Source organism: Rhamphochromis longiceps, linkage group LG15, assembly GCF_057381845.1.
Source record: "Rhamphochromis longiceps isolate RC_006_pf linkage group LG15, R_longiceps_female_GT1.1, whole genome shotgun sequence".
NCBI lineage: Eukaryota > Metazoa > Chordata > Actinopteri > Cichliformes > Cichlidae > Rhamphochromis > Rhamphochromis longiceps.
In genome coordinates, this window is record NC_140571.1 from 10,888,203 (window position 1) to 10,901,704 (window position 13,502).

At 37.5% G+C, this 13,502-nt stretch overlaps 1 long non-coding RNA gene across 1 annotated transcript; it reads left to right on the forward strand.

Moving 5' to 3' along the window:
• The first annotated feature begins 5,936 nt into the window (after positions 1-5,936).
• LOC146652152 (uncharacterized) lies at positions 5,937-8,205 on the forward strand. Its single transcript, XR_014907646.1, has 3 exons — positions 5,937-6,026; positions 7,112-7,204; positions 7,340-8,205. It is a non-coding gene; the product is annotated as an uncharacterized LOC146652152 (long non-coding RNA).
• The last annotated feature ends 5,297 nt before the right edge of the window (positions 8,206-13,502 follow it).

Sequence of the window (13,502 nt, forward strand, 5' to 3'; positions counted from 1 at the left end):
TGCATCAGCGGTCTTCAGAGACACTAAATACAGCTTAGCCAAGCCTAAAGAAATCTCTTCCAAAATCCTCAATCTTTTAATCATTCCTTTCTTTATCTGTGAGATTTTGGCAAACTCTGTGATGTAACACAGAGATCCCAGCTCCCTCTTCTTTCTGGAGGAGGAAAGCCAGCGTTGTGATGTCTTGGCCTGTTTGTGCTTCTTGGATTTCTTGTGTAACAGAGAGATCAAATTAGAAGCATATTTAAATCAGGGTAACTGAAGTCTGCTTTCACTCTCAATTCTTGTCGAGAGTTGACAGCGTGGGTTTCTGATATCTTTTTCCGCTCTATCAAAATGCCAGAGAAGTGAAGAAAATCTGCCTGCTCACAGTCGGCTGCTCAGAAGAGCACAAAGAAAAATGCTTTAACAGAAACATAAGAAATGTGAAGCCTTTGAGATGCGAGCAATGCTGTTTTGCACTTTTTTGTTGTGTGTACATATTTTGTATATAATCGTGTACATATTGCATGCTGAATGAGATTAGTAGCCAATGACGTGGTGTGCTACCAGCCTGTGATGTGAGCTGGACTGGGGGACGTCTGGCTGGATTGACACACAGCACGGCTGTGTTGGTGTCAGGCATAGGAACCAGGACAGCCACCCTGGGTACCACCTGGACAGCCATGTGAATCCACCCGGATCTCTCCCATTTGCACCCCACTGTAAATCAAAGTGAATGTAGATGAATGACCACTACGGTCTCTTAACATAGGTAGACTCCTTTTCTGGGAGTGGGGGCGGGTATCTTCTGTGCACAGTAAATTTCAATGGAAAAAACACTTTGACAGCATATGAATGTATTGCCTACAGGGAATAAAACTGATCAGTTAAACTGTAATTGTGAAGATGACTGTGTCATAATCACCTGGCTAAAGCAGTTTAGCGTGAACAGGTCACAGAGGAGGTGCAGTTATGCTGCAATCCCTCAAAGATCTTCTGTCTTTTTTTAGATAAGCTTATACGTAAAGGTGAGAGGCTTCTGAAATACAGATATAGATATAGCAGTTCAAGAAGTGTGCTTTTTTATGTCTGTTAACTGCATGGCAAAGATTCAAATCTCCGTAGGGTGATTTTAAATAATATGTTGTTGTTATGCTTTATTATTGCTGAAGCTTTACTCGTTTAGCTTTCTTGTTAGTGTTTGTGGACTAATGGCATAAAATGTCTCAAATACTGCTGATTATCTGAGTTTGTAATTAGAACTGTGTATGTTTAAGCCCATCATCATATCCTTTATTTATTTAGCTAGGTCCTTTTGATGTTACAAAAGGCCAGAGGAGATTATTTGCATGCCACCAGAGTGCTTCTGTGTTATTATTATTTTTATTTTTTAATTTATAAGTAGTAAAACTGAGCTGTGGTGTCATGGATCGTTAAGGTTTACCTGAAGCATTCTAAATACACAACTCAGCACCTCTGAAAATGCATTATTTTGTACTGTTCAGTGTATTCGTGTGTGCTAATAAATCAGTAGAACTCAACACAAGGTCTTTTTTGTGTATCCTGCAAATTTCAGAGTCCTGATCTGAAGAAAAACAACTTTCTGCTATGTAAATGAAAAGAAGGTAATGCTTTATGTGCTCACTAGATGTCAGCGTACTTGTTTTTAGCCATTTTCTCAGGACGCAACAAGTGCACAACCTGGACAATATGGGAGGAAAGGAAATGACCCATCATTTACACAAGCTGAGGGAACATTATCAGCAAAGCAAATATTTGAAGGAATACTGGTATTTCATAAATTTCCACTGCAGTCCCACCTGGTTTGTCAATCACTTCAGTTCACAAAGTAGAGAAAATCCCCAGAGCATGTGCTTAAATCATATCTCGTGATTTAAACAGATATTTGTTTTGCTTTCTGCCTTTTTAAGGTTTTTGGTTGGTTACTTTCTGCAGGGAAATAACATATTGTTCTCTAACAGCTGGAGATTCATGCTGTTTCAAATCAGCCAAATTGACAAACACTTCAGAAAGTCACATTTCCATTGAACTGCTAACAAGTGAAGGCTGACCCACTTATAGATGTACATGTGAGCTGCTTTGGGAACAAGCCCTGCTCTATGTCGGTAGGAGCCAGTCATGGTTGCAGTTGTGCTACTTACAGGGAAAATGAGTGGAAATATACTGGGAACTTGTGATACTTGCAGTGATTAAAATGGGGTTTAACCACTTGTTGGTAACAGTCACACCAGTGTGGTGGCCACAGTGGGCACAGCTAAACATGCCTATTCTTCTGGGTTTTAAGAAAAACCTGTTTCCTCGGGGTGGAACATCAGGAAATCTTACTAATGAGCAAACATTAGAGAGGCAATGTGGAGACAGTTTAGACATGTGCACAGGAGGCATAGTGGATATAATGGACGAAGGATGTTGAAGATGAAGCTGCCAGAAATGAGGAAAAGACCACAGAAGACCAAAGAGAGGATGCATGAATGCCGTGAAGGACAAGCAGAGGGTTGGTGTCACATACATGATGAGGTGAGACTGCAGCAGATGAACCACTGCGATGACCCCTAAAGGGAGCAGTCAAAAAAAGAAGAAGAGAAGAACATCTGGAATCAGGACAGAGAGACATTTTCTTAGTCTGCCTCATTCAAGTTCACAAAAACACACTCACACACACTCACACATACACACACACACAGAGGTCCTTTGTGTTTCAGAGCCGTCACCTCAGCAGGCTCTTGTTACGTCCCTTAAAGCCAACAACAAAGAGCTGAATGTCTTTTCTACCAGAGCGATGGATGAGAGGGGATCAGGGGCATATCCACATAACCTGATAAGCCTGATACCGTTGGTGAGACTGTATGTGTTTGTAGGTATTTTCAGAGTTATTTCTCCCTTATAATCACCTAATACAAGCACATGTTAATGAAAAGAGGGAAATTGTAACAAGATGGCCTGACTTAATAATGTGCATTGTACAGCGGCACCTCCAGTGGGTTTTGTAACAAGAAACAATCTGTCAATGTAGACAACAAAAAATTAAAGCGCCTCTGACCAACAGCAGGCCACAAGAAAAGCAAGCATTCCTCTCGTACTGTATGTCCCTTTCTTATAGCTTATATCCTCTTCTTGAATCAGTTCCACACATTATTAAAGAAAAAAAGGTGGTTTTGCAAATTTGTGGTGCCAAAACGAGACCCACTAATGTCAGCAGTTATGCAAGGGGTTTCACAAGACATAACCAAACACCAGCACCAGCAGCATCAGCAGGGAGAGACTCCTACGCTTTAACTTTTGCTACGCATAGATATCTAATCTGTCTTTTCCCCTCAAATACACCAAGATAACTAGAATCAAAAATGTAGCTTTTCAAAATATTCTTTATTACATACTTTCCTGTTTCTATTCTGACTTTAGAATGTCATTCAATTATGATTGGATTTTCATAGATGATTTATAGGCTGAAATGTAACTTTTCAGCAAATAGTTTCATATATCTGTGAAGCATAAAGAGGGAAATAAAGACATATTTCTATCAGATTCCCATGTACACACAGAAGCATAAACAGATTGATGTGAGAAAGCACTTTTCCTTTTTTAACCCTATGAATTTGTATGTTGTACTCACACGTTCTTTCTTCTTTTAAATACCTCATTAACAACAAAAGAGCTTTATTTTTTTAAGTTATATTTTTGGCATTTAAAATTAAAAAAAAGAACAAAATATAATGCTTTCAGAGTTTTTTCATTCATTCATTTCATTTGTTTGCTTAAACAGTAAATGACTGGAACTATTAAAAGGAATAAATTGCTAGAAAAATACTAAAAGGAAAGTTTGCACATTTACTAAGTAAAAGAATAAATAGAACAATAAAATATGAACCTTATTAAAATGCAGCAGCTCATTATCTTTTCTATGCAAATACAGTCACGTGTTCCCAGATTCATTAGTCAAAAGAAAAAGAAATTCAATCAATGATCTTTAATTCTGTAGAAATGTATTTTTTTTTGTCATGTTTTGTCCTTCCTGGGCTTATTTATAGACTTAAAGAGGAAACAGCAGCTTTGTGGGTGCGTGATTGTTCCCAAACACTAAGGGCGAGCTGTATATGCAAAGACACATCTAACCGGTGTTAGGCCTACACTTCAAAATTAACGAGGTGTGATCACGTAAATGTCTCCTCTCTTTGTGCTGAAGCAGTGAGTTACAAGTGTTTGATAACACTTATGTAGAAAATCCTCTGGCATATATAACAGTGCAGCTGAGCAACATTGCTACTGCCAAGTCATCTATCTTAGGGGAAATGCCCTCAGACATACAGCACAATTTGTGCAATTGCCTCTGAGACCAGTGGAAACATGATTTATATTTACGTTTAAAATCCCAAATGCAGGATTGAAAAAGCATGCATTTTCCAAGCTCTGGCCCTGATGATGTCCAAAACCCCCAAAACCTGCTAAACAGCTTTAAATCATGCTGTTTCACTGACTTACCCTCACGGTTATGGTTTCTGACCTTTCCTTTTGTTTTCTGTCTTCACCTTTCAGTGTTTTACGTGCCCTTCATTGACAGTCCTTGAACATACAGGCAGGGCTTTTGTAAGGAAAGAGAGGAGGAAAACTATAATGACTTTAATATTTATTGGAATATACAGAAGGAATGGCTGCATTTGAGTGAGAATGGTCTAGGTTTGAATTCTGAAACTTTACTTGATGCGTGAATGTACAACCTCATTTGGTATTTTGATGACGGTGATGGAGAGGGCTGCTGGGCTGAGATCTGATGATTGTTAAGGCCATGGCATAAATTCATATAATATTCATCTTCATGAGATCATTCAGTGCCCCATAAATACAGGCAGCAACACACCCATCAGGGTTTCCTTTAATTTCTCGCCCATTGATACTTTTAGGCACATATTGCCTGATTTTCACGAGTGTTTGGTGGTTTTACTCTTACCTAATGTTTAAATCAAACATATATATAATGTCCTGCAGTGTTCAGAGAGCAAACATTTGAGTTTAAGTTACTCTTTATGTGACAGAAGCACAGCTCAGCTCAGCAGATATTCTCTTAGGAACATCTTGGTGAGTTGGCCTGTGGACATACAGTAATTAAAGCTTTAATCTCTGTTCTTGGCTAACATGTTCTGCTGCAGTGACCTGTGGATCTCATCAGATAGTTGCTGAGTCACAGTTAATCTCAGCCCGTCTCCTTCTGTTTGCTGAGCAACCACAGTGAGCATAAATACAGTGTAAAGACGATAAGGTGTTAAAAATAACTTGTTTTCCAACATTTATCAGACCGGGAAAATCTGAAAGATGATTTTAAAAGTTCTCTTTGCAACAACACACTGCTCAAGACAGGCTATAAGCAATCAGCAGTGGTTACAAAGATTTGTAATGTACACACAGCAAAATAAACAAAATAAATAAACCAAGATAAAGAGTGAAAAGTAAAAAGATTCCCAAATATCAACCACAAAGCTAAGGTAACTTAAAACTTTAGGATAAGCAGCAGTCTGTAAGTGAATGGAGCAGCAAATGTGAATGTGTTGTAGACACAAATAGTGCTTCGTAGTGTAGTGGGTTACACACCTTACAAGCAAAAGACCTATGGTTTGATCTCAGGAGCAGATGCAACTTTGCAAACATGTTGTGGTGTCTCTCTCTTTAAGGGAGTATCTGAAAGTACACTCTAAGAAATGATACATTGATGTTGCTAGCATTATGTAAACGTTTTATGTTAAAATTAATGTCACAATTGATTTTTAACTCTAAACACAAGGATATTGTTTTGATTTTAATTAATAACACAATATTTCAATACAACAAAATGCAGTACATTAAATTCAACGTAAAAAGTTCATTTAAAATGAACAGCACTTTAATTTGAAGAGGATTGTCCTAACAGGCTCTCCGTACTTCTCAGTTTGCACATGTGCAGTGTGGAAGTTTGAACAACTGCCATTTTCAAACGAAACTTGCATCATGCTCAGAAGCCTGGATAAAATCCATTGCCATTTGAGGATTATTTGGTAAGTACAACCATTTAAGGATGACATATTTGGTTAATGTGTACTAAATGATAAACATCCGACATTTTCGGGAGTACTTCTGTATGTTTTATTTTAAAACAAATGATGTCTGGTAATTTTTTTTTTTAGCATTCTAGCTTGTATGCCTCTCACAGGTGTTATTAGTCAGGCATTTAACAAATATTATTGGGCCCACTTCGGTGTAATTTCCCAAAATGTTTTACGATTCATGTTAAGCTGCAACTTGCCTACTAAGAACTGCAGCTTTAAAATTACTCCCAACATCTACCGCGCATGCTCCCTGGTGTCAGTAATGAGCACCAGGAGCGCCAGCGATCCGATCCGTTTGAAGAATGAAATATATGTATAGTGTATTTTAGAAACATGCATCAAATAAGTTGCTACATTGTTTGAAGGAATTCTACCTCGTGTTGATATCTGGTTTAGTGTTAATATCAGTGATTAAAGTGTAAGACATGCATTTATCTTGTGTCATTAAAATGCAGCATTATGTGTAATACAGCTATATGTAATGCATTTAACTCCTTGTATCAGTTCCATTGATTATCAAAGTGACAATTTGTGTGTTCCCCCTTCATTTTATGTTGGTCAGCTAGTTCTGTCTGTCAGTAGATGCAACAAAAGTGGCTCAGATGTGATTGTGGTTACTGTTATCTTTTATTGTAACTCTTGTTATCGTAATAAATACCAGAAAATATTGTGATAGGATTTTGAATCCATATTGCCGAGTTCTAATCTTCTATTTCATTTTAACATTTTTAGGGGTACAATTAATAATTATATTGTTGAACAGTCTAGAATTGATTAAAGCAAAAGTGAAAGCTTTCATGTATTGTCAAAAATGAAAAGCTTCTAGTTTTGTGTTCATATATTTGTTGATCTGACTCAGAAGAATCAGTGCCTAACCAATCATTAACCTCACTGAATGTCACTAATGTGAGTTGTCAAACATTGTTTAATTACTCATCGCTAATCACTCATCTGTTAATATTTTTGACTTTGGTTTGGGAAGAGGTGGAAAAGAACCAAAATCTTGTCTCACATTGAGTTCTTATCTCCACCAGAATATCAGCATTGATGTTCGACGGGAATGCGTCCTAAAAACTATCTGTGTCTACTTAAATAAAAAGCCAGATGACCTGTTCAAGGAATTCTTGGTAAGTTAGAAAAGGGGAAAGATCAGTTTGTTTGTTTGGTTTTTTTAATTTGGGATAGTAAATTGAAGGTGGGCTCATTTGTTCATATGTATCTATATGCAAGTAACTTTTTCCCCCCTTTGTTTTCATTTTAAGGATATGGATCTTAGTGCAAGAAGAGAAACGGAGCAGCTGACTTTAGGAGTCTGTGTTGTCAGACATGAAGGAGCAGACTCTGCAGATACACCTGAGGACATTGGTGTCATCATAGAAGGATACACTGTGCTGAAAGCTCTTAGTGATGTGGCAAAGGGGTGTGCCCTCCTGCTTGGACTAATCTACAGTCTAAATCTGAGGTACCCAAAGCACCTGAAATACATATTTGAATTTCTTCAGAAGGTGCTGATGGAGTTGGATGGGAACAACCTATCCATGAATGTGCAAGTTCTGAAAAACAAACTGCTTGAGTGAAACAGCCTGCACTGAACTATAGAGGACACTGAACTGGTTACAAGATTCTCAAACCCATCTCCTTGCACTTTATAAACTGTTCAGTTTGAATTCCGCAAGAACTTCTGCAAGGCCTCATACTTTTTGGCATGCTTTGTTCATGTTGAACTTTTACCACCATCCAGCTACATTGAACAAGACTGCTCCTAAGTTTGGACTTCATTTTAAGTTTTGGGGGAAAAAAAGGTTTTTTAAATATGGACAAAAATGCCACTAAAGTCATTTCTACTTGTTGTTTATAGGACTGTATTGTGAGTTTTCCATTGTACCCGAAGCAAGTTTAAATTAAGTCATGTTAATGTTAAAAATGTTGGAATCACAACACTTTCCAGTTTTAATAACTTGATTTTAACATTCTGCATTATGTCTTCCTGTACTTAATATGCACTTGCATATATGTGAAGATATTTTTGTTTAGGAAAAAGGCATTGATCTAGAATTTTGAACAGCTCAAAGTTTGCTTCAGCACATTTTACACCAAGTGTTATTAAAGTTGGGTTAACTGAATAAAATTGTGTTTGATTTATTCAAGTTACTTTAAATAGAGTAAGTAATTTAATCCTATAGTTTCAGTAGAGCTCGTTTAGGGTTAGTCAATTTATCAGATGTACTTAAAATTTGTTGTTCAAATTAAATGTGTCATACATTTTAGATTTCACTAACCCAGTTGTGTGGAACCGGTTGACATAACTGGGTGGAGTAAATGCAACATCTTATTTTATAGAGTAAGTAGGGCTTGTTTTGGTTGAGTAGATTTTATTTAGTGTTGTCAATTTAAGTCAACATGTTAGTTAGATCAACATTATGATATTTAGTTAATACAACACCATTCTTGTGATTTGCATTTAATTAGCCAAAGCTTGACAGATGTACTTAAAATTTGTTGTTCAAATTAAGTGTATCATACATTTTATATTTCACTAACCCAGTTATGTGGAACCGGTTGACATAACTGGGTGGAGTAAATGCAACATTTTATTTCTTAGAGTGTAGTAGATTTACGGATGTTGACAGAGGGAATAACTCTAAGACCCAAACTATTTTGTTGACGTATGTAGGACATTAAGGAAGATTGGAGCAGAATTGCTAAAATTGCTTTGTGGAAATGAATATACAGGTGACTGTGTCACGGCGGGGATCGCTGGTGTGTTTATGGTGTGGACCCAAAAGCAGACAAGGGAGAGGCAGAACTGAATCCTTACTAAAAAAGCAAGCCGTTTATTTCAGGTTGATGTTAAAAAACAGAAAACAAGACAAGGTGTACTGGGACAAATAAAAACTAGAAACTAAGCTGGGAGCAGCTAAGCTAACTATGAAAACTAAGACGTGAGAGACAGGAACATGGAACTGAACAGGAACATGCAAAACATGAACATGAAGAATCAAAAACATGAACATGAACCTGAGCAGTAGTAAGAAAAAAACAGCCAAAAAACTCTGTGACCAGATATGACTCGCCGCGAAGACAACAGACAACCCGACAAAGAACAGAGGAAGACAGAAGACCTAAATGCACAGAAGGATACTGAGGGAAGTGGAAACCCCTGGGGGACACAGCTGACACAAATGATCATGATGTCACAGGGAAAAGTAAAACTAAACACACTGAACATGGAAACACCAGAACTTTCAAAATAAAACAGATTAAAAATGGAGCGACATGAACTGGGACACGCAAGCTTGATACAAGAGGGAGAGGGACAAAGAGGAGAGAGACACGAGGGGAACCTACATAGAAGAGGAGACAACACATGACAAACAGAAAAAGACTCAGAAAAAAGGAGACATAGGTGAAACATAAACTAGAGTAAAACTCAACTAAATCCAAGCTGGTAATAACCACACAAGAACTTAACGTATTTCCAATATAAGAATGTAAAATGTAAAATAAACTCAAAACGCTGGGTCGCAGACTCAGCCCTTGATAGACTGAGTCTAAAAGAAGTACTAGCATAACTCAAGCGTAAAATAGGCAGTAACCGTTAAATGCTTTAAGATTTGTGATGAATCTCAGTGCTCAGTAGATAGCGTAGCAGCATAACCCTGCACTAATTCAAAAGTGGTAGCAAAAAATCTCCTACCTGCCTCAAATTAAAGGAAGTATTTGATTTAATTACAAAGTTTTAAAACAGAAATCCCAGACTCCAACTTTACTTTTTTTAAAACCAGTTGCCGTCTGTGAGTCATAAAATTGACACTTACCAATTATAACTCCACACTATTTGTTGTGGGAAACTAACTCAGTCTTGGAGCCTGGTGCACAGTGATACATAAAAAAAGGAACATTGCATTCTTGACATTCCAGTAGGAGAGGTCCAAGGACTGATCCCTGTGGCACACCCCTATCAAATAATTTTCAAACTATCACACATTTCTTCTCTGATACGTTGTGGGTTGTTTTTTTTCCTTTAACATTGCATAATCCACAGCCTTTTTTTTGCTATTTAATATTTTTCTCCTTCTTTCAGCTGCTCCCTTTTGGGTTTTGCAGCAGTGGATCATCCATTGCACCCTATCCCTTGTGTCCTCTTCTGTCCCATCAACCCTCTGTATGTCCTCCTTCACCACATCCATCTGCAGTCATCCTCCCCTCCTCCTGGCTGATCCATCGTGAAGATCTCTCAATGAGTATGAATGACTACAGTAACAGTTTTGGTTTGTTACTTAAATGCTATTAAAAATCAAGAAACTTCAGATTATCAGTATTTTCCTTTTCTTTGTTTAAAGTAAACCCAGAATGTTGAATTTTGACCACATGATGGTAGCAGAAATAAGTTGCAAAGATGACACTGGCATATTTATTTAAGTCAACAAAGTTTAAGTGTTGCTTATTTAATGATTAAGCATTATGAGGCAACATTGTTGTTCATTTCATGTTTCTATTCTCTGCCAGTTCCTGAGAGAAAAGTTCAGCTCTTTAACTGCAAAATTCTGCATTACACTCACTTAATAGTTGCTGACTTTGTCTATGTGTCATCCTCTGCTGGAAAGAGAGCATGTAATTCACTTTTAAAGCTTTTCCTCTTTGTTGAAGCCAAAATGATGGAGTGAAGGTGGTCAAAGGTAACAAAACCAAAGCTTTCACCTGAATGACACCAAAATGCTCTGCTACAAGACTTCCATTCTCTCAGTAGTACAGAGAGGTTATTAAAACAGCCTTAAAATGACAAGAAGCTGCAACGTCACCGCTGCATCACTTTTTAAACCACATGTAACTGTCTTAGTGTATTAGTGAAGCACAGGTACACAATTAACAGGTTAAGCATGCTTAACAAGCACTACAATGGCCCAAATCTCTTGTTTAAGCTCTGTACGTGTGTGTCCATGTCAGATGTTAAAAGCAGGCCGGATAATCCCCGTTGTGTCCCGCCACGACTGATCATACCTGACCCACTATCTCGTGGGTCAGGTATGACCATACGTGACTATGTACAGCAGCAGTTAGTCCACTAATGGGTATTGTTACCACAACATGAGTAATTCGTTTCTAGTAACTATGATACTTGACCTTCAAGCACTTCTCAAAGAATGAATTGTAAATATGTTAGTTAAACAGTATTATTACTGTCATGTTTCCTGTCAGTGACCACAGTGATTAACATTCACTGATATTTTTGCTGAAACATTAAAAGTCTATTAGATATTAGACACCCAGTATTAGTAAACACTGTAGGTGCTTTCTAAAGCCTTGGGGAAATTCATTAAATACAGGATTGTAATTCAGTAGGGATGCATTATGTTTCCCATTAGTTTGTACTCCAGCCTTGACATGTTAAAAACAAGAACTTCACTGTCTGAATTAAAATTATGTCATAAATGTCTAAATGAGAAAACACCACTGAGAATAAAAAGAACTCTTTCGAATGGGTTTCAATTTAAAAATGCTGTTTTTTTTAAATGGTAAAACATAATTTTTCCCGTAAATAAAGGGAACACAAAAATGTACAGACGTCAATCAGGAGGTCCCAGTAAAGTATAAAAGAACACACGTCACTCCATCCTTTGAATTTCTAATTTGGGGGGCTGGTAATTGTGTGTGGGTAAAGACAATTAAGGGGATTGATTAGTGATGTGCCTGTTTGCATCAGAGCCACCTCGCCCGTAAATAACCTCTGTGTTGATACAGTAAGAATGTGTTGATGCATTTCCAAGAAATGGTCTCAGGTGAACAGTTGACCCTGTGATTAACTTTATTATCAAAGGTCACTGATCTGACTGAAGATGGATCCTGACGGCCAGTCGTGGCTTACGTCAGCTGACACTAAACTTTATATACGAGCAATAGAATAAACCGAAGCAGGTTATTGGGGACATTTGTCTGTGATGTAACCCTGTTTTCAGTGTCGGCCGTGTAATGATTCTGTTTTGCACCTTATTGTGGCGTAAGTAGTAAAATTACCCCACTAATGAATTCAGAACACAACCTTAGTGAAGTGTTGCACAACAACTTGTTTGGGTTAAAACACCTGTGACCAAAAACATACACTATTCTAGGCGTTAGAAACACCCATAAAAGCCACAAAAACACTCACTCTATGTGTGTGTGTGCTTTTCTAAAAAAAAAATAAAAATCTGATAACATTTGTTTTTTCTCTCTTACATGTCTTACAACCTGGCTTGCATTTCCAGCTGGCTTACTGTATAATGAGGCATTGAGACAGGAATTTAAGGATCTTTGAATCAGGTGAATGGTCTTAAGCTACAGCTAAGCTAAACTGCAGCTATTTTAAGAGGCCAGCCCACCAGGATAATGTGTCATTTGTTTCCCCGAGCACCAGAGGTCTTTGAAAAAGAGATTTTTAAATGAATACACAGTGGCTCATGCTTAACCCAGCAGTCGCTGTCTATAGTAAACATGAGATCAGACTGTTAAAGATTTTGAGCATGTTTTTTTCTTGTTAATGAATGACTCAGCAGCTTTTTATTGAAGTTTGAAGTTTAACTGCTCAAGAGGAAAAAACCCCTTTGAACAGTTCAACACATCTTAAGAGACACTCTGATCTGAAACTGAGTAGCTAAAAATATTTAAACAATGGCTGTGAGAAAAAACAAAAATCAAACAGGGTCTGGATCACAGCTATGCCCCCAGAAGTACATTGTTGTTGTTATTTAATTTTTCTTTCTTCTGTGTGGTCATCAGAATTAAAATACTTTATGGATCCCAGGGGGGAAATTGCTTTGTTACAGAAGCTCAGTTAAAATATAAAAACAAAAGTTTGGGACAGCGCAGTAGTCTGGTGGTTATCGGTGTTGCCGCTTAGCAAGAAGAAGTTTTTGGGTTCAAATGCAGGCTGGGGTCTCTCTGTGAGGAGTTTGCATGTCTGCGTGTGTTCCTTCCTGGTAATATGGATTTCCTCTACAGTCCAAAGACATGTGAGAGATTAGGTCAATTGGTGATTCTCCAAACTTTCTTTAAAAAGATAAGTAAAGTGCAATGTTAAACTAAATATTTAAAATTAAAGAATACTGTGTGCTCTTAAGGGTGAAAATAGCGCAGGTGTCACAAGTTGTTTGGTACTTAATTGAAACACAGACCAAAATAATATTTTCCCCAATCTTCCAGTGAGTCTTGCTGCAAATGGGAAACAGATTATGGAAATACAATGCCACAATGATAAGACAGCAAATGTGACACAACAGGCATGTCCAGCCTTTCTCGAGTAATTACAGTTTCCATGCACCTTAAGGTATCTCGATTTTCTGTCAATTTACTCTAGACTGTGTTACATGTTGGTGCGTCTTTATACGAAACACATACACATAGAAATGTTAGTCTTGGTTATTTTCAAGACCAATAACATGTTATAAA